A 26,394-nucleotide genomic window follows, 5' to 3' on the forward strand; every position below is an offset into this window, starting at 1 on the left:
GATTACTTAATGACAATCTTACAACGCATGGGTTTTCCCCGCATGTATCTTTCTTGGATTGCCCTACTGTACATTGGTCCGGTGGCCACTATGCAAGTCAATGGTCATCGGTCTACGCCGATCCGTATCGAGAGGGGCACGAGACAGGGGTGCCCGCTTTCGCCATTGCTCTTCGCCTTGGTGATGGAGTCTCTGGCAGTGGTGCTCCATCAGCATTATACCAACTATGCAATCTGCACCCCTTCCAGGCATATCCTAATCCCACTATATGCAGATGATGTTACATTATATTTAAGAAACCCAGAGGAAAGCCTAAATCCTGTGTTGCGAGAGTTTAATAAATTTGGCTATATGTCAGGGATACGAGTTAACTGGGGGAAAACACAGATTTATCCACTGACTGATTGCACAGCACGATATTGCCCGGATTTTCCCCTTCAGTGGTGCGATACCTCCCTCTGATATCTGGGCATAGAGGTTACTAGAGATAGACACGAATTGATGCGCCTGAATTATGGAGCATTACTAGATAACATACAGGCGATGGTCACGCGCTAGATCGCTCTGCCCCTCTCTATGGCGGGACGCAAAGCGTTGATGAAAATGATTGTAATCCCTAAACTCCTCTATTTGTTTTTGAACATACCGTTCCCCCGGCCAACCCTTTTTTAAAGAACTAAGATTGCAGATGATTAGATTGGCCTGGGCTGTCAAGCAGCCACACCTCAAATGGGAGATTATGACACAGCCCTTTGAACGTGGGGGCTTTGAGGCCCCAGATTTTGAACTGTATTATTACAGCGCGCAGGCGCAATTTGCGCACTACTGGTATCATCCCCTCCCGTACATGGCACATCTGGCGGTAGAGCAGGGATATATGGTGCCGGTACCCAGCTCTGCCTATCTGAGACCGGATCTTGCGGTCACTGTAAAAAACTAGCCACCCGAACGGGTAGTAATCTGCTATACTCGCCCGGCGATGCCACTCTTAGGGCAGGAGGTGGTCTCAATGGCGTGTGAGTCTGTGGGGGTGAGGCTGCTTACTCGGCTCCGTGTCCTTACATGGGGGGACCTTTATCTTGCCTCCCACTTTCGTGAATGGGAAGATGTCTCTGCGGGTGATCCACTCTCCCCGTTGGAGATTTTCTTGTATCTTCGCCTTCGGCGCTCCGTTAGAGCCCTTACGCCCTCTTTCCCTGAAGAGCCAACCTGTTTACACATGTTCCACACTCTTCTGCAGTTGAGTTCACCGCTGCACTTAGTCTCCATACTTTATCATTCGGTTCAGTGGGATCAGCCAATTCTTGAGGGAGGGTGCATGTGAGAGGTGGGGGGAGGAGCTACAGCTGCAGATTACAGAGGCTCAGTGGACATATTGCTGTCTGCAGATGGGAAAAATTACAGCTAGCAGTAGATTGCGGATCATACACTATAAATACCTGCACCGCCTCTACTACACCCCAGCGAGGCTTCGTCGCTACGGTCTGCGAGCTACTGACAACTGTGATAGGTGTGGGGTGGGGTGGGGGGCTGACTTCCTCCACCTGGCCTGGTCCTGCCCCGCGGTGCTGGATTATTGGAGGGAGGTTGAAGAGGCATTGTCTGTTATGGTCTCTGCTCCATTGGCACTCACACCGCTGATCGCACTATTGGGGCACACAGAGGCGATTGCTTCAGGCTACAGTAGATATGTCAGTTTTACTCTCTTATTGGCTAAGCAAAGGGTGGCTTGTAGATGGGGCAGGGGTCCCAAATTCAAAGACTGGCTTTCAGATTTGTTGCATGGCAGGATGCAGCTGGAGACATGCGCTGAGCTGCAGCCGCCCTCCTCCCGCCCTAAAGACATTTGGGCCCCATTGGATGTCTATCTGCTTCTGCGTCAGGACTCCATTGCTGATATGTCTCCATTGAGATCCCCCCTGAGGGATGCAGGACTTCAGGGACGTGAGGATCTAGAACCCAGAGAAGAATTGACTAGAGACGTGTCTCCTACACCTACAGAGGTGCGAATTGTGTTAGAGGTGCATTGAGGGAATGTTGCTAGAACTCCCATATGGTCTATCTATGGGAGAGTGCAAGAATGCCTAGTGGACACTTTCATTTACTGTGATCTATTCTTATACAACTATTTAATAGGGCTGGATTATGACTCAGGAGGGTTGTTATCTGTTGATTGTTTTGTTGTAAGATACAATGTACTTATTGTAAAAGTTTATACAAAAAAAACAAAATTGAGAGATCTAAACAGCTTTCTGGTTTACAGATACTTCAAGATGGAGGGTATCCATCTCTCGAACGATATGCTGTTGAGGAATGAATGGTTTGTAAGTTTGGATCTGAAGTATGTTTACTTTACTACTCTGATGTTGGAAAGCAATCAGCCATATATTCTGCTTTTTTGGCAAGGCCACGTTTATCAATTCTGTTGCCTTCCTTTTGGTCTTTCTTCAGCTCCTTGGTGTTTCACCAAGGCTATTCAAGCAGTGCTATCCTTTCTAGGGGAGAGAGGAGTACAATTGATCATTTATTTGATTCTGATAATGTCTCAGTGTGTGAAACAGCTTCACAAGGATTTGCAGATGATGCAGAACTTGCTGGAATTTTTTTTGTTTTTTGTTGAACAAGGACAAGTCAGTTTTGATTCCTTCTCAGAATTTAAAGTTTGTAGGTTTTACAATAGACACAGTGAATGTGGTATTGTGTTTACTGGAGAAGAAGGTAAACAAGATAAAGAAGGAAATTTGTTATGTGTTAAGGAAAGGTTGTTTGATGTCAAGAGAGCTAGGGAGGTTAATAGGATTGTTGTCCCCTTTGATTTGGGCCATTTTTCAGTGTCCTTTACAGTACTGTTCCCTACAGAGAGTGAAAGCGAAAGCTCTTCAATCAGACCTTTGGTTTAGAGACAAAATAAGTTTGGATTCAGAAGCAAGGATGGAGTTGAATTGGTGGTTGTAAAATCTGGATGCCTGGAATGGGCACACAATTTTTGGATGTGTGCTGGATTTTTTGTTACAGTCAGATGCAAGTCTATCAGGGTGGGGTGCATGTTTGCACAGGAGACTGGTGTTTATGGTCAGAGGCGGAAAGAAGTATTCATATCACTGCAGGACTTTATGCAGTCACGAGTTTCAAAGATGTTTTGAAGGACAGTACAGTGCGCCTGAGAATGGATAATGTTTCAGCATTAGATTATATAAAACAGCTAGGGGACTGTCGATCCTGGGGTCTTTCAGATTTGGCAAAGAAGAAATGGATATTTTGTTTAGAGCACAAGATCAGTTTGAAGTGAAATATTTACCTGGGAAGAAAAATGTTTCTGTGGATTGGAATGTTAGTTATTTGAGGGATTTCACGGATTGGATGCTTTGTTGAGAAAGCTTTAAAAAAATAGACAGCATGGGGTCCTTTGGAAATAGATTTGTTTGCAAGTAGGTTGACATTTCAGATTGTGAAGTATTACAGTTGGTTACCAGATCCAGGAGCATTTGCAGTAGACGCTTTCCAGCAGTGCTTGAAAGGGGTGAAGACTTACACATTTCCACTGTTTGCTATGAATCAAAGGGTTCTGCAGAAATTGAGGAGAGAGTAATGCTTTTTGCTGTTGGTAACTCCATTTTGAGAGTCTCAGGCGTGGTTCCCGATGTTTTTGATAATGACTTTTAAAATTCCATCTTATTTACCGGCAAGAGAGGGCCTTCTGAAAAGTGTGAATGGAGAAGAACATCCCATGGTGCAGTCTGGGATTTTTAACCTTCTTGTTTGGAAAGTGTCAGATCTTGAGGTGTGCCAGGCCTTTCGGGAAAGGATGAGGAGCTGCTGGAGGAGTCTTGGCTTCCGGGGACTAGACGTAGATACAAGGGAATTTAGAATGAATGGGTATGTTGGTGTATGGAAACGGATTTGGATCTTGTGGAAGCACTATGGTAAAAGTAGTGAATTTCTTAGTTGAGCAGTTTGAGAAGAGTATGTCATACAGAACCATAAATTGTTATAGATCAGCAATATCTACAGGACACAATCAGGTTAATGGATGCAGTGTGGTAAATAATGTTTTGGTTTGTAGAGTAATGGCAAGTATTGGGTTGAAGAGGTTGCCTTTGTTGAAGTATAATGTTTTGTGGAATGTAAATAAGGTTTTGTCTATGTTTATATCTTGGCCAAACATAATGTATTTGGATCTTAAAAGATTGACTTTAAAATTAGTGTCTTTGCAATGTTTAATATCATGCCACAGAGTATCAGATGTGAAGGTGTTAGAAGTAAGTAACAGAGTTTTTGTCCCCTTTGGGGCAACTTTTGAGATTACAAAAAGGACTAAAACAATGTATGAAACAATGGTTTACCCAACATTTGATTTGTGTAAAGATCTGTGTGGTAGATTGCATGAATGGATATGAGTCTAGAACTCAGATGTTTAGATCTGATGGAGGGAAACATTTGTTGATTTCCTTTGTGAAACCTTATAAGCCTGTAAGCTATGCTTACTATTGCAAGATGGATAAAGTGGACGCTGCATAAATCAGGCACTGATTTGCAGACGTTTACAGCTCACTCTATGAGAGGAGCTCTGGCCAGTAAGGTGTTTTGGAATGGTGGTAGATGAGAGGAAACTTTGAAAGCAACAGATTGGACAAGTGCTTCCCCTTTTGCTATACATTATTATAAACCAATTGAACATATGTCTAACGTGGTGTTGGATAATACCAACATGCATAATGATAGCCTATGGTCTTGTAATGAAATGGCAATTTTCCAAGTGTGATGAAAAGAGAATTTGGATTTCATTACCAACACAGGGCTAGCACTATCACACCCTTCGCTCCCTTTATTTATCTATTCAGGAGGTTTATGAATGTGTAAAAAAAGAAAACTTTCTGTGGAATACTGTTTTCTGAACATATGTATTATGTATCGTTTTTTGTATACGTGTAGAAAAGCATTCTCTGTAGATTATTCTAAAAATACAGTAGTAATGTTTTATTTCAGAGAGCAATCAGTGAGTGAGCATGCCCTGTTTGGTGGATGAGATTGGGAGTTGTTGTTATACACGAGGAACATGGATTCACAATTAAAAGAGGAAATAGATTAGGTTCAGAGACTGTTTACATGGTCAAGGATTCTAGTTCTGGAATGTTGTTTGTGATGTTATGTATTCTTTAAAGTGCTGCTGCTTGGAGTGCTATTAAAGGATGTTAATGCGTAATGCTAGTATCTGTGTCTATAATGAAATCTGGATTCTCTTTTCATTACACTTGGAGAATCGCCATTTGCATGCAGCGGTGCATGAAAGAAAGAGAGCACAGCAGTGTCATGTCTACAAAGGTATAGTTCTCTTTTCCTCTCCCACACTGTCAAGCATAGATTTTGTACTGGAAGGGGACCCTTCTAATATAAAATACTATTCCCAGACATAGTTTAACACTTTGCACTTTGTACAGTGAAGCACATATGCAACGTTGGTAGTGTATAGAGAAATACATCTTTTTTCCAAATTAACGTCAACCTTAAAGAGCCATTGTTTTGGCTCAAATCACTGCCTACAAATGGTAATAGATAGGGCTCCACATGGAAAAGCATGGGTAGTTGCATGGGAATGCCCATGTACCACCCATGGCATGCCCTCTCAACGCAAAGCAGTAGTAGCGCTACTTTATGTTACTGTAGCGCTACTTTTCAATGTAAATATAGGTTTGCACTGGAATGTAAATCCCAAATCAACAGTTTACATTGCTGTTGTGACACAAACCCACCACAAATTGTTAGTAATTCTGCCCTAAAGTATCTCCAGAGTATATGCAGTGCAAAACGTAGTTCATACCTTACGAAACACCTTGATGGGTGCTCAGATATCCAGGAGGATCTCAACACCTTCCCCAGATTTTGCTCCGAACACAATCTTTTGCTGTTTAAAGACCATACTACTGAAAGAGTTCTACACGTGTTAGTGACTCCGGGCTATTGTTTCAGGGTATCACAATGAGGAAACGTACAAAGGTAAATGTCATTACTGATTGTTTGAATATGTTCTGGCTAACTGATTGGGTTTTACTTTTCAATTGGCCTCCAAGTCCAAAGCTAAAATAAAATTACACCCTCATACCCTGTACTGCAAAAAATCTGATAAAATAGCAAGGCATTTGCTAACATGTCTGTCTCTCTCCAGTTGCCTGCTCTTTTCGTGGTCTGTTTAATTGGCACTACTGGGCTCTTTCTTTTCTGCTTGACGGGAGGGGAAGATAAGTAGATCCCCATTAATGGATCTTGATTAAAACAAACGATGTAAAGTACTTTTTTTTAAAGATATGCTCCTCTTTCAATAGGGAACAGCAATTTGTATGGATTCTATTTGCCTAGCAACGTGGTTTCAGTCTTCCCGGACGATCATGTTACTATAGTGACATTTCCCTGCTACATCAATGCTAACAAAGAGACCATTTCAAGTATCTGCTACTTCAAATCTGGGACGTCCTTTCTCCCTCTCACTCTTTCTCTTTTTGCAGGATGTTACTATTACTGTGTTCCCTTTCTTACACAGCAACCATTCATACCGCCACAGATGATATATTTTCTATACGGTTTAACAGTTTCTGTGAATAATTTTAAAAGTTAGCCCTTCTCTGATATATGAAACTCTTTTTTTTTTTTAAATATATTTCAAAGCGTGGCATGTTGAGATGGGCTGTGGGGACTTTATACTCCAAAGATGTATACACTTCTGCATAATACATTTCTAATTACAACATTTCTGAAAAGTGCATGCAAATAGGAGTTGGCAGCTCGAACAGTAGTGAAAGTCTGGTGCAAATTGCTCTTTCCACAGGTATTTCCCCGCTGTTTTATTTCACTAAAAAGAACCATGCACAATTTGCAGGTGCAAAATGTGCAACAGTTTAGTCTGGTTTGGGGTTGGGAATGTGCATGTTGACCCACGAATTGCGCTCTACTTGGAATCAAACTTTGGAAGATAGCAAGTGAGAAGTTCTTCTAAGGTGAAAAAGTGACTAATGATAATCTGGAAGGAGACAGTGATTGCTGCCAGAATTCACAGTAGCCTTACTACGATTAGCATACAAATATAAACATCAGACTATCAGTTTAACCTTTCAACAGTGAATCAGATATCACAGAACACAGCAGCATTCATCTCAAATTGAAAAATGAACACCTTAGACTGCAATTTCTATCTTGGGCTGGGCATTAAGATCACTTCACACAGGGGTTTGGAGGTTTCCAACTCCTCTACACAAAATGTTTAGCAAAAATTAGTGGCAAACTTTGCATGTTTAGCTTGAAATTATTTCATTGTATTTTGCCTTATTTATATATTAATGTCAGGCATTGAATACTCGACTAAAATCCACAAAAATTGTGGAACTAAAGGGTCTGCTGTCCACGAAAAGAGAACCACATTCTGCGTATGCTCTAATCTGACCTTTGCCTTACCAACTGGGATCCTTTTGAATTTCAGGTGATGATGTAACTTATTTCATCAGTGATTAAGGCACTCATAAAAATTGCATTGCTGACAGAATGCAACCTTGTTTTGTGCCTTGATGTAAGTTCAACCATTCTGAGCAAATCTAAATTCCTTTGACACGATCTCTAGGAGGGCCATACCACTGCACATAAAATGTTGCCAGTACAAAATGGTGAGGTAATAGTTATATGATGCTGTTTGCTTTCCAACTAGACTCTGTCTTATTTTATCTCAGGTGGATACGTTTATTGATAAAGTTATGTAGTCTGCTGGCTACAACATTCTGCATTAATTTTCCATTCTAAATTTAATTGCAGTATTGGTCTGTAGTTGGCCACAATCTAGTGTCTTTTGTGAGAAGGAATAGTGTTGAGAAAATATGGTTCATGTCCCATCCCTTCATTGATTAAATGATTTGCATGATAGAGCTGAAACCCAGACGGACAAGAGCCTTACCCAACAGGAAAGAGAGAATGGGCTTTGAAGAATCAAAAGTTTCTGCATGTATACTTGTTGGGACAGAATGTCAACTACATTGCACTGGAGGCTTGCACCTCTGCGTGGAGTGATCCTAGTTGTAAATTATCTAGTATTCTGATATATTTTTGTGGCTCAACACATGCAAAAAATCATGCATATGTGCTGAGGCCTAGGCTTTTCTTCATGGTTCTGAGACCACAGTCATTATCTGTATTATCGAGTGGTGCACCAAACATGCTCTTTAGTAGACATGGTACAACGGTCCTGTTCCTGAGTCATACACATTAAGCAGAAGTAGCAGCATATCATTTTCCTGATTAATAATACTGGCCAGAGTTTTTCATTCAGGACCAGTATCTTTTATTGCTAGTCTCCCAGAGATGACATCACCTTGAGTCTGCATGTCCTTCTGTAGAGCTGTGGGTCATCACCTTGAGTCTGCATGTCCTTCTGTAGAGCTGTGGGTCTGCCTGTGGCCTTGGCTGCTATGAGAGGGGAAGGAATGCCTGACCCTTCAGCATGAGACTGGACCTAAGGAGAAGCAGAAGCCCAGATGCTGTGCCCAGATTGTGGGGCAGTCTAGTGGAAACTAACTGAATTGAGGAGTACAACCAGAACCAACCAGGGGCTGGAGATGGTCGCTTGGCCTTCCTAATAATTTATATAGCAAGCCAAGTGAGCAAGATCATTTTTCGGCCCCAGTTCCCCTAAGCCAGTGCCACCATGATGTGCCTGTTTTCTGCCTGAGGCTCAATTACTGGTGTTGACTCTTCCCAGACATCAAGCTTTGCAATCACCCAACACCGCCACGGTGGGAGTATTCCTAGTTGTCAGGAACCTTAAGGCACTGCTTGACCTGTTCTACTCCTGTGCAGAATCACTGTACGTAAGTATCAATGCAGACAGATGGAGGAGGAGACGCAGTTGCCCCATACTGTTGGGAGCTGCGAACAGGACTGCTTGGCCATCCTCCGGTTACCAGCCAGTCCTCGCATGTGTGTTCCATGTGTCTGATCCATCAGGTAACTTAGGCTGTATAAACTTGAACATTGATTGTGTCTTCATCTATTAGGATGGAACGGGGTTGTCTAACCCAAGGGAGCTGAATTGCCCTAGTGCATTTTAGCAGTGTGACATCTACATACTGACCTCTGGACACAAAACCAGGGAAGGTTCTTGAACCATATTACAGTGAGCTTGTACCTGTGCCAGATTTATGCCTGAATATTTCTGTGTGTTTAGATTCCAGTAACAACCGTTTTAGAAACTTCGAACTGATTAACATTTCCTATTGGGAGTATTAATTTTTGATGTGTGATGAAAATACTCCTCTTTGTAATAAGATAACTGCTGTGCTGGCTAATACTTATTGTGTCTGTTGTTTAACTGTTTGAGTTCTGTGGCCAGATTTATTTTAGCATTGTGTTTTCCTTGCGTCACGCATGGTATCCCAACGTCAACCCAATACTAAAGTCAGATTTGTCAAGCAACTCAAGACCCTCTTGTGTGGCCCTGCATTGCTTGGTAAATCTGGAATAATGCAAGGCAGCACAAGCTGCTGACTTGCGTTACTCTGCCATTGGAATGCGTTCCAAGGGTGGAGAATGGGTGTTCCCACACATCCACCCATGGATTTTGGTGCATTCACTGATTTACCAAGACTAGTAAACCTGGGAATATGTCAACATGCTACTCCTTCCCAGGGGAGGTGCAACAAGGAGAAATGTCTTTATTTATGTTTGTTGTTTCCTCTTTCTAAGTGTGCAGCATAGGGAGAGATCAGAAATGCACCATATATTGGTAAATATGGCACATTCCTGCTCTCTCGCTTTCAGACAGGCCAGAGCAGGGCAACAAGTTGTCTTGCTGCTTCACGTTGCATGGAAAATTAATAAATCTGAGTCTCTAACCCAACATTACCTCAGTAAGAAGTAATTGAATTGCTCTCTCCTGCTACCAAGAAAGTCTGCAGTGCCATGGTGGATTGGGCCCTGAAGCATCATTGCTAAAATACCTCAACTCTCACAATAATTGTCCAGTAAACCTAGCTTACCCCTTGGTCTTGAATATGTTCTGATAATAAATTATAAAGGATGACACTTTTCTACTAGGTCTATGTTCACAGAAAGAGTGGAATACTTCATCTTTCTCATCTTTTAAGCTCGTCCTTTTAAGTTTGGGAGAACAAACTGGATAATTAAACTGGAAAAATGTTTGCTTTAAATGACCATGGACTTCAACTAGAGCCAACCACACAGAAATGAAAATACCTCAAATCAGCAAATGTCGCCGATAACATGCAGAAATAGAAGGACCTTAAAACGAGGGAAACCAAATGAAATCCTTTAGAACCTCTCGAACTAACCCCTAGCCCACTTATAAAGTAACAGACAGCGGCAATCACATAACAGCATTTAATCCTAGTTTCACTTTACTACCGATCCCATTAAATATTATAAATATATTTTACACAAGGAGAAGACTGTTACTGCGAACAAAAACATATGTCGCCTTATACCTTGAGTTATGGGTCTTTGGATAACAAACATAGTATCAGTATTTGTAAACTGTAAGGCTAAGCTTTGAATTTGAACACTCTCATCCATTTAACCTTAGAGTAGACAAATGGCTCATAAGAGGAAAAGGAGTTTGAGGCCTCAAATATCACAATAAAATCATGGAAAGGATATCACACAGTTGAGGTGTGAGCCATATAATCAATTCAGAGCATTATTTGTTCTGTTCTTCTATCTAATAATGTCACAAAATCTCAAGGAATTTGAAAAATGAGCGTCTTTGGTCTTTGTTGAATCTTTACCTTGGATACCCTAACCAAGCCATATCATATAGGCATAGTTGTCATGTTTCTCTGTGTCTTCGCGGCCTCCTCTGTAAAACCTTGTAAGATATTAAATCATTTTCCTCTCTAAAATCTACATTAGAATTTAGTAATTTTCTAACAGTGTGGATTACACAATTCATGTGTTGAAAGCAAGGATGTTTTAAAATCATTGTCCTTTGGAATGTTTGATTCTTCAACTAATGATATGGCACCCTGTGAACTCCTTCTATTTCGAAGTCTCGGTTAAAGTCACTCTGTAAGACTTTGGCAAAACTGGCCTGCAAAATGTCCATGCAATTATTGGCATTGTCCTAGCTCCTATATGGTAGACCATAAATACAGAGCACTCACTACTGTCCCTATTTAATGGCTCAGGCATTTCCATTTCAAGGGATAAGATTATTGCAGAGCTGTGCAACACCTGGGAGATAGCAACATTATCATGTTTGCCGCATCTCTACTCTTCTGCTGTTAACCTGATGTGTATTCTGACAATTTCAGCTTTGTAACTACTTTTTTTGGAAAATGTAAAGATTTGTGAAACAGCGCCAAAGTCATTAGTGAAACAATAAATACTCTTCCTGTGGAAACTCCTATGTGATATATATATATATATATATATATATATATCTTTTTTTTTTTTTGATGAATCCTGGCCACATCCACGTACGCGGGGTCGGTGCGACTTTGCGGTTGTCGGTACCACCACTTATAATCCAAAAAGTTGCCTTTTCAGGAACACTGAAGGCTCGCACTCCAAAGCCTGGTGACGCGTTTTGATCTATATAAGATCTTCCTCATGGCCTCTCACTTTCAGTGTGACCCACCACCTTTAAAAAAAAAACAAATAACCCAAAATACATAGAAATAATGAAAAGACTATCACATTATGAGAGAAGAAGAAAAATCCTCTGTCAGGAAAAGACAAACATAAAGAAAGTAAAATACTCTGGTAATAATACAGCTGTGGTGACAAAACTCACACATTAATCAATCAACAATGTCTCACGTGTTGTTGGTACGCTAATTTCCAGAAAAAAATAAAAACGGGTGTCAAAACAACTTTAAACAAATTATACATAATCCCATATTCCAAAGGGATTTAACATACATTGAAATGGCATACTAACATCATTATCAAGAGTAAATGTACGTTCATACTGATATGTGGCACCACATCTAATTTGCGTTATATACAATCCAGGCCCAGTGGCCATAAAGTCAGCTGGCAATCATATTATGTAAACTCACCTAAATGAACCCTGAAATATAAAAAAGTATGCCCACTCATTATATTCAATGTGGAACGCAGTAATAGTTCCCAATAGAAATTCAAAGGAAAACCTATAAACCTGAATCATACAAATTACATTCAAGGAGAGAGAAAAACACTCTAAAGTATGATGGGCAGGCAAATAAAAACTGTGTTAGCAATCCCTTGCTACTTAACGTAATAGAAAAAAGAAAAAAGGAGAATAACATAACCCTTTCTAGTATAGAGACTTAACCAATGTGGACAAACAGTTCTTCGTCCAAAATTTAGACCCCCGGGACCCTGCTATTGAGACGACTAATGTAATCAGATTCCATGATCCAAATAATTTTTTTGGATGAAGAACAGAATTACACCAAATTTGGCAGGAAGCTAGATCTTAGTCCACAGCTTTTTCTGATTTGGTGTTAATCAGTTAAGTAATTTTTGAGAAATTAAGGGTAAAAAATAACTGTAAATTTTGAAAGGTAGGCTCACAAGAGTCTTGCGACTGTCACAGGAGGAGCAATTTACAAATAGAGTGTTCTGACTGGCCCAGGGAACTTTATTTCCCTTGGGCCATTTTGCTCCTGCGGGAGTCAGACTCCCTCAAGTGCTCTAATTGGCTACCAGTATTATGGGAAAAATGTTGCTGACAGTCATTAGAGGATTCAGGAATGTAGTTCCCTGTCCTGAAATAAAAAAAAACTGGGTCAGGGCAGGGATACCCTAGCCCCCTAGGCTCCATGGAGGGGGCCCAGAAGGACGCCCTGAGGCTACAAAAGGAAACAAACTAAAAAAAAAATACTGTGATCCTACAAGACGCTTGGGGGGGATGAAAAATAAATAGCTGTCAGGCCTCATTTATTTATTTTAAGCCCGGGAGAACCTACCCCTGGGGATGTGTTTATAAAGGTTGAGGGGGGCTGTGTGGGCTCCCTCCCCAAGCCTCAAGAGGACCTGGGGAGCCCACCACTGGGACTGGCATTAGTCTTTATGGGGAGGAAGGATGTGCAGCCCCCCCCCCACCCAAGGTATTAGAGGCCCCAGGGAGTCGACACATGGAGCTATTCCTATTATTTATGGGGAGGTGCAGCCCCCATCCCCAAACCTGAAAAGGCCCCAGGGAGCCCAGGGCTGATCCTTTAAGGGTGGGGTGCCCCTCTCCCTGACCTATTAATGGCCCCAGGGAGCCCACCACGGGACCAACTTAGCAGCTATGTCCCTGAGTGCCCATTCCCGGGACATAGTGGTTTTGCTGCTCACAACAGTTCAGGCTGGGAAACCTGTGCTTGCTTTCCATAGGCCAAAACATTTTTAAATCTCCCGCCAAGTGAGCGCAAACATCAAGTCCACTCCCAGCTGGCAGAAGCTTAAAAAATGCTACTGCTCGATGGGGGTTGACTTTTCATCTGTTTCCCTGCCTGCAGCAATGCAGGCAGGGAAACAGATCTAAATATTGCTCCCGTCTGTAGGAAACAGCATTATTACCTGCTCCTGGCAGGTGCGAGCAATGCCAACTACTGCTGGATGCGGGGGCCTGCAGGGGCCATGAGCCTCAACCGTGGCCCCCAGTTACAGTATGGTGGTTGCCTTAGGTGGGCCCCAGGGCAACCACCTTTTGTTGAGCCGTTCCTGGTGGGGAGGCCCTGAGGCCGAAATTGTCCTGGGTAGGGGTCTGTGTGCCCCTCTCCCCTTGAATATACAGCAAGCTTTGGGGGATGAGATCCCTGGGGCCAAAATCAGCCCAAGGTGGTGGTTGCATGCCCCCTCCCCTTCAAAATGGTGCCGGGTCCCAGGGGATAAGGTCTCCAGGGTTACAATTGGCCTGAAGAGGTGTGGCCATATGACCCCTCCCCCTAGAATATTCTTCCAGGCTCCAGGAGATGGGATCCCCGGTGCCTAAATTGGCCTGGGGAGGGGGGCCGTGTGCCCTCCACCCCCTAATAGGTGCAGGGGCACATGGAGATGGGGTGCCAAGGCTGAAATCACCCAGGGGAGGAGGCCTGCATGCCACCTTCCCCAAACAAGCAAACTGGACCCCTCTGGATGGGGATGAATGAGTGGCCCTTGGGATTGGGGTCCTCATGGCCTAACAAGGCTTGGGGAAGGGGGTCACACAGTCCCCCTCCACTTTATTTAAATCAGTGTCACCAGAGAATAGGGTCCATGGGGCTGCTAATGGCTCGGGAGGCACATTATTTGAAATGTCATTCATGTAACTATAAGGTTTTTTTTAACTTTTGTTCTTTTCAGTGAATATATGCCACTGTGTAGTTATATGTGTCACAGTTTCTATATGAAACTGTGACTTATATATACATATATATATGTATTCAATGAAAAAAACAAAGGTTACTTGGATATTATAGTTATGAAGTAGAATTAAAGAAAAAATAGAATTCACTTAAAAAACTAAAGCTTGCAGGGACGTTATAGCTAGCGTAGCAAGGCGAAGGTATTATATGGTATGACTAGGTAGTCTTACCATGGAGTACCAACACAATACCCAGTAGTGGACCTCAGACTCACTCTCAGTAAACACTAGCTTTGTCCTGGTAGTGTAGCAAGGAGCAGTCAAACTACTTAGAGCAGTGGTTCCCAACCTGTGGTCGGGGGACCCCTAGGGAGTCCGCAAAACCTCCTCAGGGGGTCCGCGACTGCTCAAACAATTAAATAATATTAACAGATAAAGTCCCCAGATTTCAGTAGTGACTCAGTGAGGGGGTACCCGGATTCCACTAATGGTTCAGTGGGGGACCCCGGGTTCCAGTAATGATAAAGTGGGGGTCCTCAGAAGTAAAAAAGGTTGGGAACCACTGACTTACAGGAACATATGTAAAGCATTTCACAATACCAACATGAATGATAAGTAAATGACACAACTCAATAGAAATCCAAAACCAATTTAGAAAAATAGATTACATTTTAATCTTAATTTGGACACCAAAACAAACCTTGTTGCTTTTATACAACTAGAGTTGTGAATTTTTAAGTCTTCAGCAAATAAAGTACTTTAGAGGTTTAAAGAGCTTCCATTGCAGTCAATGGGGAAAATAGCAGTGTGCACTCGGGCACTTGTAGAGTGAGTTCCGATGAACCCACGGGAACTTAAGGTTCTGCAGGGACCTAGCCAAGATTCAACAGTCAGACTTTGGTTAGCTTGCCCAGGGAGAACAGTTTTCAGAGGTGACTTGGCTGTCCTTGGTGCTGAACGATCTGCAGTGGCTGGTGCATTTTCCACTACATTAAAAAACTGGACTTGGGTGTGGACTCACACTCTACCCTTTGGATGTTGAGGTCTGGTTAGCAGGCTGCACTACACTGACCGGTAAAAAACAACAGCATCTGACAGCAAAAAGTGGGAGGTGACCATCCAAAAAGGGGTGGTTTACAACAGTTAGGTTCACATTTTACGTACACAAAGCCATTGAAATTTAGCAGTTATCGTCATGGTTAGCTCAAATAACTATAACTCCTGCCCTAAGGTAAATATAACTCGCAACCCCACCATGCACAGTTTTCTCTTCAATAATTTTATTGCAGATTTTACATTAATATTATGAATTATGTTATCAAAGATGTCCTGATTGATATAATATGTGGGGTAATTAGCAGGGCATGGCGAGGGCGCAAGTTATAGTTACCTTAGGGCACGAGTGATAATAACTTGAGCTAGCCAGGCCCTGCAGCCAACCCCCTATAAAAGTCAAATCCCAGGCCACGCATGGACTTTGGTTGTGCTTGGTGGGGGTTGACCACAGGCCCTACAGCCCCCCACTATAAACAACAAATCATGCCCTGTGTAGTGCTTTCAGCCTTGTGTGGTGGGGTTGGCTGCAGGGCCTACCCTGCGGCAAGGCCCTGCGGCCAACACCTGATTAAGCAGTCAATGCCACACAACCCATAGCCTTGCCAAAAAAAGATAAAGGGGGCAGGGTAGAAATATCCTGACCCCCTACCTGGTGCTGGGGTCCCTCTGAGACCCCGCTATTGCAAAAAAGCATAATTTAAAAAAACATTGTTTTTCAAAAAAGCCCATGGGTGCGACAGGTCATGGGGGCATGCACATATATTAAACAAAAAATAAAGGATTGGGTGCACGGGCCTCACTCCTGAGGCTGTTATGAGTCCCAGTGACCCTCACACCCCTGGGGCTTTATTGGTATTAAGGGTGGGACCTTGGAGATCCCCCATTGAACTCCTAGAGCTTCGGGGAAGCCCTGGGGCTTTCTGTAGAACAAAGGAGGGGCCTGCATGGTCCCCCTCCTGGGGCTTACATATTCCCAGGGACCACCACCTCCCTGAGGCTAACTCACAAAATTAAGCAGGGGGCAACATGGACCCCCCAGGCCCCAAGGAACACCTCCTCCCTGGGGTCAAATATGTTCTTTAAACTGGGGGGGGCACACAGCCCTGGCCCTGGCCACATCAGACCCCTTTGGACCCTAGTGCCTGGGTGCCCTGGCCCCACCTACAGCATCCAGTGTGCATTATTGGGGACCGCAGGGGGAGCCTCAAGGCCCCTGCAGTCGCAGCAGGCTCCCAGCCTTCTGCGGGAGCCAGCATTGGTCCCTCAGGTAGTGAGCTGCTAGAAATGCAGCTCCCTGCATGCTGGAGCAATCGTTTCATGTGCTTCCCTGCCCGCATGGATGAGGGAAGGGAAACCAATGAAAACTCATCTTCCACACAAAAGCAAACAGCTGTCTCCCGGGTGTGGGCACCTCGGGAGATACCAGGAGCCGGTCCTGGTGGGTGGTGGTCCCTAGGGCCATTACCGGCTCCAGGAGTGGGGCTGCGCAGCCCCCTCCTATAAATAGCATAGGCCCGCCCCGGGAAAGTGGTGGTCCCTGGGACGGTATATGGCCGGGATGGGGCCACGTGGTCACCCTCCCATTGTCTAACATGTATTTGCCCCAGAGAGGTGGTGGTTGCCAGGGCCCCCATTAGTATGGGTTTAGCTCTGGGGAGATGGTGGTCCCCTGGGCATATTAAAGTCCTAGGAGGGGATATAAAAGCCCCAGGAGGGGGTACGTTTTGATTAGTTTATGGTTTCATTTCTCCCGTTTATGTTAGTTTCAAGTTGAGTTTCCAGTAGTAACCAAGCACAGGGGAGCCTGTGACCTGGTTTCAGGGGTGGCTTGATCCAGGGTAATTATTAAATTGGCCTTTCTGTTTTTAACTTACTCTTGCACTGTAGAGTGCCTTAAGCCACGTGACGCTGGCGTGATGAAGGCTTGTCTAAGGCAAAACCGCCTGCTCCCGGATTGTGCCAAGCGCCAAACCCCCTAGCAGTTTGTTGTCAAATTGACAAGGCAAGGTAAGATTTACTTGCTAGGAATTATTAGCATTACATTTTGGTATAAATAAGGATTGCACCTGGTTAGAGTTCCATACCAAATTAACCTTGGATAAATGTTTCTGCCAGCAATGTGGTTTTGATTTAAAAATGGGTGGGGTTCAACAACCATGCACAGCGATGCAGTGTAAAATACTGGCTATTATATGCCCTGTTTCATTGGTCCAAGCAAACCTGAAGGAAAACAAACTCACAGGCTTATTAATTAATAACCGTTCACCAGTTAAACATAGTACAGAGTTTTAGCTGCTTTTAGATTCTTTTAAGCCTGTTGGGGCATTTGCCACTGAAACATGGGCAGATTCTTCCTCCACTCCAGATATCCTAGCTGCTCTTTGAAATGGCTATACTATCCAAAGACTAGACAGGCATGGCAAGCAACGTGGTGGCTTAGCCGTCATACATAAAACTGACCTAACAGTAAAATGCAAACTAGTAGCCTCATGTATGTGTGAAGCTCTGGATTTCTCTATTAAACATACTAATAATCAGACCTTTTGACATATGGCTATTTACCGCTCTCCAGACCCTAGACCTTCTTTTGTAAAGAAATAGGTAATCTTCTTAAGGCTAATATCTTGGACTCAAATTATACAGTGCTAGGTGACTTTAATTTTCACCTTGAGGCCATAGACTATAATAAAACTGCAACTCTTTTGCAAACCATGTTGGGCCTAGATCTTCCACAAATCATAGATGGCCCTACCCACTTAGCAGGAATAAGTTAGATGGTTTCTTTACAAATAATACTGAGATGAGTAACATTAGGACACTTCCCTTGACCTTGAAGAATCGTAGGGTGATTCTATTTGATCTAAGGAGTACCACGTCTAGATCTGATACTAGAGGCTCTCCTAGGGTGATATCTGTGTGATCATGGAATAAAATCCAACCAGATCATTTTAATAAAGTGTTAGCTGACTCTCTTCCTATACCTACAGAAGACATTGATACTGCTGTTTCAGAATACACCATTTGGATTGACTCTGCTGCCAGTTTGCTGGCACCAGTAAAAATGATAACATTAAAGAGAGGTAGTCCACCATTCCCTGGTTTTCAGAACAGATAAGAGCCCTAAAACAAACTTGCAGATGCCAAGAGAGAAGATGGAGAACCAACTATAATGAGGATGAAAAAGTGAAGTACAAGAGCTGCCTAGCAGATTATAAAGACAATAATTAAGGAGAAAGCCACCTATTTCACAAATAGAATTGAAACTGCAAAAAACTCGACCAAATAATTATTTCAAACAGTTACCCAACTACCCACTCTACTGTTCAATACTCATTTTAACACTCCTAAATCATTTTGCAATTATCTGGCTACCTATTTTTTTAAAAAAATGGAGGCTGTGCATATCAACTTCTCTGCATTACTGTAAACTTCTAAGAGTAATGACAGCAGCACTACAGGGTCTGAGACGAACCTGTGTTTCAGCCAATTTATCCTACCCTCTATGGAGGAAATCATAAGCTTAATATTAAATCTGAAAGCTGGGTCCCCCAAGGACCCTTGTCCCCCTAGAGTGGCCAGACTAGCAGCTAACACCATACCTATCTTTTCCTGATGTCTGGAAGAAAGCCTCAATACTCTCTCTTATAAAACAAAATCTAATCTGGATCCTAAAAATAGCAACAATTATCTCCCTATATCTCGGCTACCCCTACTAGCTAAAATTGTTGAAAAAGTCATCAACAAACAATTGATGGACTTTGTTATTCCAACAACATGTTGGATGAGACACAGTTTGGATTTTGCAGTGGACATAGCACTGAGGTGGCACTGCTTAAGGCCAAAGAGGAGATCAGATTGTACTGAATCAGGAAGGGAGAGCTGGTCTCATCTTGCTAGACCTGTGGGCGACCTTTAATACACTCAATCACGGGCTGCTAATGGATCATCTTGCTAAAATCGAGATCAGGGGAGCAGCATGGGATTTGTTGTACTTCTTCCTCACAGAGCTTAAGCAGGAAGTCAATTTGGGTGGCTTTACCTCACCTTCATTCTCTTCGGTGCAGAGTCCCACATGGATCCTCACTCAGGCCTTTCCTCTTTAATGTTTACATCAGTCCTCTTGCTGATATAATCAGATCCCATGGCATTTCCATCACTTTGTATGGAGACAACACACAGATTGTCGCCTCTCTGGTCAATAAGGATACTACGGCAGAGACAAGATTTTGTGAATGTATGCAGTCTATCAATACCTGGATGAACAAAAATTGCCTGAGTTTAAACACTGGTAAGACTGAGGTATTTCTTTTCTGACTCCAGATCTTCTTCTGGAACCTCTCATGGTGGCCACAGGAGGTGGGGTCAGTCCCTGTCCCGGTATTGAAGCTTGAAATGTAGGAATCCTTATTGATCACAACTTATCTTATACTGATCATGTCAATGCAGTGACATCATCTGCTTTTTTCTCCTTAGATCTTTACAAAAAGATCCTAGTCGACATACCAGAACACCTGCAAAAACTACTGTTCACCTTATTAATAATGTCCAAATTGGATTATTGCAATAGTCTATTCCTTATGGCCCATCAGCACATATTGAATAAATTAGAAACTCTGCAGAACGCTTCAGCCCATTTGTTGTCAAACCTAAATATGTTTCAGTCTCCAGTCATATCAAGAAATTGCACTGGCTTCTCATCAAACAGACAACATTTTTTAGAGTACTCCATTTTGTCCATCAAGCGCTCAATAACCTTAGCCCAGCATTCTTTAAAGACAAATTCCACTGGTATACTCCACTAAGGATCCTCTGCTCATCATAGGCAAGACTGACTCTGGTTCCCAAATTAAGTGTATGTCTTAGAGGGGCAGAAGCTTTTTCAGGGGAGTTACGCCTGCTTTGAGGGCTCTGCCAACGGCCATTAAATCTTCACCCAATAAGAACAAAATGTCAAAGCACTCGTGTATCAAATCTCAGTATTAAGTAAATGTTTCATGGTTCAAATTAAATATATTTAATGCCAAACAACATGATGAATTACTCTGTTGGACAGGAATTCGTGAGTGAACAGAACTCAATTTAATCTTTCAGAAGAGCCGATCATTTCAGAAAATGAGCACGTTCCTTGAGTCAATATCCATAACTCAACAACAATCAAACGCCAACGCCAACACGTGTTTCGTCCAATAAGATAATAATCTTAAAGACTTCATCAGGGCTTCATTAAATAATTATGTAACCGGTAAGTCCAATCCTTAATTTAATTGAGTATCTCGTTGGGTCCAGAGTCATATACCGTAGCGTAAAGTGAAGTATTACACAAAAAACCTGTCAAGAAAAGTATTCGTAAAACCGCAACCCGCGTTCAAATCCTCGCGCGGAGTTGCGTAGTATCGGCATCATTTACGCTACGGTATATGACTCTGGACCCAATGAAGTCTTTAAGATTATTATCTTATTGGACGAAACACGTGTTGGCGTTGGCGTTTGATTGTTGTTGAGTTATGGATATTGACTCAAGGAACGTGCTCATTTTCTGAAATGATCGGCTCTTCTGAAAGATTAAATTGAGTTCTGTTCACTCACGAATTCCTGTCCAACAGAGTAATTCATCATGTTGTTTGGCATTAAATATATTTAATTTGAACCATGAAACATTTACTTAATACTGAGATTTGATACACGAGTGCTTTGACATTTTGTTCTTATTGTTATTAGTTTCCTAGGAAACATTAGAGGAGGTAGGAAGATCCTCTTGTCATGAGCACCGTGCCTACAATGTTCTTCATATACTATTGTGGAGATTTCCTGTGAGCGCCTTTTGCCTATGTGACCCTTCCTATTGTGCGTTTTTCTAAATCTTCACCCAATCTTTTGGCTTTTAGGAAAGCCGTAAAAACATGGCTGTTTACTAATAAGCAGGAGTAAGCCTATTTAAGATCCCTTTTTGCTAGCATTTTGTATAAGCAGGAGTAATCCTAGTTAAGATCCCTTTTGCTAACATTTAAATACGACCATTATGCTATCAGCTAGCACCAAAAAACCTTTGGGTATAGTTTGCACTCTATGAATTGTACTAACATACCATAAGATAACACACGTCCGCCTCATTTATTACATAAAGCCCTGGGGAAGTGGTGATCCGCAGGGCTCCCAGAGCCAAATGGAGGGGGATCCGCGTGGCCTCCTTACCATTTTTTTTAAAGCCCTGGGGAGGTGGTAGTCTCTGGGGCTAAAAAGAGTCCAAGGAGGGGGCTCTTGCGTCCTTGGTGACCTGGCCCACCTAGGGCCTTCGTAGAAAAGAAGCACAGGAGCCCATGATTGCTTCTTCTTTTTTGAAAAAATGTTTGCGGTGAATTTGTCCCGAATTTGTGGTAAAAAATAAAAATAATTTCTTTTTGACTTGGCAGGATCCCAGGGGACCCCAGGACTAAAGCTAGGGGATCAGGGTATTTAAACCCTGCCCCCTTTTCTTTATTTTTAATCTTTTTGTTTGGGACTCGGCTGAGTCCAAATCCCAAAATGGCTGTCAACACTTGTTGGCAGCCAATCAGATCTCTGCTCAAGATCGGGAAAATATGCGAATGATTCACGCACCTACATATACCAATTTGGATTTTCTTTAAAATCTCTAAAACTATTGAACATATTTACACCAAATAACAAAAAGCCTGCTTTCTGACCCAAGAGCTACCTTTCTGCCAAATTTAGTGTAATTCTGTCCAGCGGTACAGGCTATAGTTGTATCTAAAATCTCTATGGGAATTAACTTAGGAAACACACTTTTGACCTGCCCCTTTTTCTCGGCCCTCGCTTGATGGATCACCCCAACACCTTTCATGTACAAGACCCAACTTGACACTTTTTTTTGGAAAATGCATGAAGATTCGTTAAACGGCGCCAAAGATATAACCAAGTGAAAAAATGCTTTTCCTATGGAAACTACATCCTAACTATAACTACCTACTGGTGACCGACTGTAGTGTCGTGGGTCCATTTTAGTTAGTCGCTTAGGCACTGTGATAGCTTAGCTCAGGCTTGAGGCCTGTGCCCTTTTACCCAGTTATCATGCTCTTTTGTTTTTATTCACGTTATTTTCCTAAAACCTTTAGTGGTATTGTTTTAATTCCAATATCAGCTGCTATTCTGCGAAAGCTTTGTTATCAGTGCTATGGATGACATACTTTGCATCATGTTCCTTTCCTCAGAGTCGCAAGAACAGAACACGAGGCAGACAGAATAATATTTTGTATTGCCAGGCTCAAGCCTGAGTAAACAGTCCAGCGCTTCTGTGTAGGAACATAAACATGTCCTCTACAAAAACATCTGGTAGGGCAAAAAAAATTAGAGGGGGTTCCAGCCAGAATTTCCATCCACGCTGCATACCAGTTTTTGGTAGACCTCAGCCTTTGTGTCTCCACGGATACTGATCTGGAGACTGGCAGCCTGACCTTGTACCAAGTGAATGGGGTGGGGTATGCTTCTCATGAACATTGTACAGACAAATTTGGCTTACATCACCATGCTCTTGCTTAGGGACTAGAGATTAGGGGTTTAGGTAGGAATTGTATACTCATGTTATGGCAATATTTTGTGGTTGTTTATATTCACATCTCTAATTTTCATAATCCTGATTTAGTTATTCATCTTTATCCTAATCATTGCATCTCATGTATTTTATCATAGATTGCAGTTTTTTCAATACAGTTATTGAAAACTGTTCTGCATCTCTTTTCTTGCCTATGTGTGTGTAAAAGACTTGTATGTAGAGAGAAAAGGGTAAGACTTATTTCCACCATTTCCCTGAGGGGGTTTTCAAAGTTCATGCAAGGCTGCCACAAATTACCTTTACTGGTTGGGTTTTGGTGAGGTGCTGCTAGTGAGCCAGTAGGGTTGGGCGGACAGCTGCCAACTGGTGTGGGAGTGACTCAGTCGCCTACAATGCAGAAGTGCTGCCTCCCCAAATCCAGCAGTCCTGCAGGAGTACTAGAGTCCTTATGACAGTAGGTAATATAAATAAATATATATGTATATTCATTGAAAAAACAACGGTTAAAGCAATGTTATAGTTAGGTGAAAATGTCAGTTAAAACGTGACATTTTAACGTAAAAAAACAGATTCATTTCATTAGACTAACTAGAAATAGTGCCTACACAATGGCCAGTGATGTCATCAATGATGCCATTGCACGTGTCATGGGCAATGCAATCTCTGAGGTCATGAGTCCATAAACCTTTGTGTTTTTTCAGTGAATCTTTGTGGTTCTTTAATAAAAAATAAGATAATATTACCATACCTAGCTATAATGTCACTTTTCAATGAAATTCTTGGGTTTCTTTCAAGTAAATTAGAATTTTGTTACTATGCCCACCTACCAGCAGGTAGCCAAAGCCCTGCTGCTCACAGCCTTTGGCAGTGCATGCCGTGGAGTTGAGTGCAGGGTCTGGTTTGAAGCCTTTCACCGGGACTAACCTGGTGCCTGTATCTGGCCCATGCTCCATCATGGTCAGCCTGAACTATTGAATTTCTCCCTGACTCATACTACCAGATAGCCGAGATTGGCACTTTGTACTTAATGGTGCCATTTTCACTTAAATCACTAAAACTGCATAGCCCTGGTTCTACTGATGGATTTTTGTTTTGGTGTCAAACTATTTATTACACTTTAATCAATTTTTCTAAATTAGTGTAGGATTTTCCTGGTGTTGAGTTGTGATTTTATTACTGTTTGAAGTGCTGAATAAATACTTTGCACATTGCCTCTAAATTAAGCCTGACTGCTCTGTGACACGCTACCAGAGGATAGAGCACAGGTGAGTTTGGGGTTTGCTTGTGACTTCACCCTGACAAAGTTTGTGGTTACTACCTGAGTAGGGGTTCAAACCCTTTGGCCAGTAACCCAATTTCTTACACCTGTATTGTCACTATAATGGACCATGTCATTATAAAGTCTGCCTTCACAAAACATGTCACATCAGAGCACACACTGAGCTTCTTTTTTGTTTTATTGTATTTAAAATATTTGTTAGGTGTAGACCTCACAATTCAGTGTGGAGTAAGGCAATGGACAGGTGATCTGACTTGTGCTCCAGGTTGATAAGACATGAGTTTCAGACACTTGGGGTAAGTTTCACTTTTCTGGCAAGTTATTTTAGAATAAGAACATCTTTTGGTTATTCCAGGACAGTTTTAAGTGGGGGCAGGTTGCTCCAGAGTTTAGGATCAAAAGGCTTGCTTTCTAGTCATTCGCTTGTGCTTTGTAGAGTGTCAGATGTGGCCATTGATAATGCAGGTGCATGTTAGACCTCCTTAGATTGAAAATTTCCCAATGAGGAAATCCAAATCAGAGGATGTGTGATCTTCAGGTTAAGCAAAGGTTTTTGCCTTTCATGCACGCTGGTGAAGGGAGCCAGTGTAGATCAGTAAGTATGGGAGTGGTTTGGTCATATTTTCTGTGGCCATTGATCAGAAAGATGGCAGCTCACACAGCACCCTTTAAGGGGGAGAGTTCAGTCAATAATACAGTTTAGCAAGATGGTACCGCCGTCTCTGTGGGATAGCAGTAGAGTCCGACGGTTGTGGTCAGGTTGGCAGGAGAAAGAATGCCCTCATTTTAAGAAGGAAACACTATTAATGCCTTCTTGTTTGAAAGGGCCTTGAAAGATATTTTTTAACCAGTTAAGCCACTAGACTTCACAGAGTGTGCATGAGAGTCCATGAAGCTTTCCAGATGCATATCAGTTAATCATGATAGCATTTGAACATGACAGATTTAATTGCATATGACAAGAAATGTGTGTTTCTCTGGGGTTCAGTTTATGGCAGGCAGCCAAAATCTGGGACTCGGTTAAGATGTGACATGATTTGAAATGGTGGATACAAAATGCTGAAGACCATTTCCTGTAGAGCAGTGTCATCAGCATATGGATGGATTCTGATTTTATGGGAGACGGCAGATCAATTGTAAGGGATTGATAAGAAGAAAGGTATACGATCATGTAGTGAAAGACAAGATGTTCCAGTATTTGGAGAAAACAGGGAGCTCGGACACTCAACAATATTTAGAAGATCAGGATTGTTTTTAACCAAGGAAGGTCTACTACAGATGTGAACCATGATGTGTAGGTTCTGAAAATATGCAGTGACTAAACAGAGAAATTAAACAGAGAAGATCCTAGAAGAGCAAGCAGGAGTTTTACTAGTTTGCAGGCTGATTTGGTCAGCAATTCTCAATTCAATTTAGTTCAAAAGACTTTATTTCAGTTAGTCTTAACCATAATAATACACTTACAAATATTTTAAAAATTATTTAAATATCAACATTTCATAAAAACAAATATACGGTGTCATGGTTTACAGACTCAGAAAAATATACTTGGCGCACAACGGTAACACAAGAGGCACAGAAAGGGGAGAGACTCATCAAAGAGACTAAACAAAAGTCATACCAGTCAGCAAAACCCTCAACAAAGGGTATGCTATGCTCACCGGGAGTGGATAGAGAACTCTCTATACTGCTAATATAAAATGCTGTTCAGTAATTTAGCAAGGTTGTTGGTCTGGTGTGTGTGGTTTTGCTAATAGCCATTTCACTTTTGGTTGCTCATAAAACCTTTATCAATATACTTATTTACAAGAAACACACATCTTCTTGTGTCATAATATTTACAAAATAAACTACAGTAAAAACAAGACTCATTAGATTCAAAGAATATGAAAAACATTGCTAATATCTAAAGTGCAATGGGCTTTTGTAGTATATCTGCGGTCTGGCTGTAACAACCTTAAGCTTTTTGTTTGCTCTAATGTGCCAGATTCAGCGTAAAGATTATGATGCAGAGGAAAAAATGCAACATCTTTCTGACTTGCATACTCTCAGTGCATGATTTCGGTCCATGATTTCTAGAACGCAAAAAACTCTTGTTAGAAATGAGGTCTCTAGTTGGTTTGTACCCTTTCCAAGTAGAGACCCTCACTGTAGTCAGGGTAAGGGACTTATACAGGTGAATAACCTCTGGTCACCCCCTTG

The sequence above is a fragment of the Pleurodeles waltl genome, chromosome 8 (assembly GCF_031143425.1).
Source record: "Pleurodeles waltl isolate 20211129_DDA chromosome 8, aPleWal1.hap1.20221129, whole genome shotgun sequence".
NCBI classification, from domain to species: Eukaryota; Metazoa; Chordata; class Amphibia; order Caudata; family Salamandridae; genus Pleurodeles; species Pleurodeles waltl.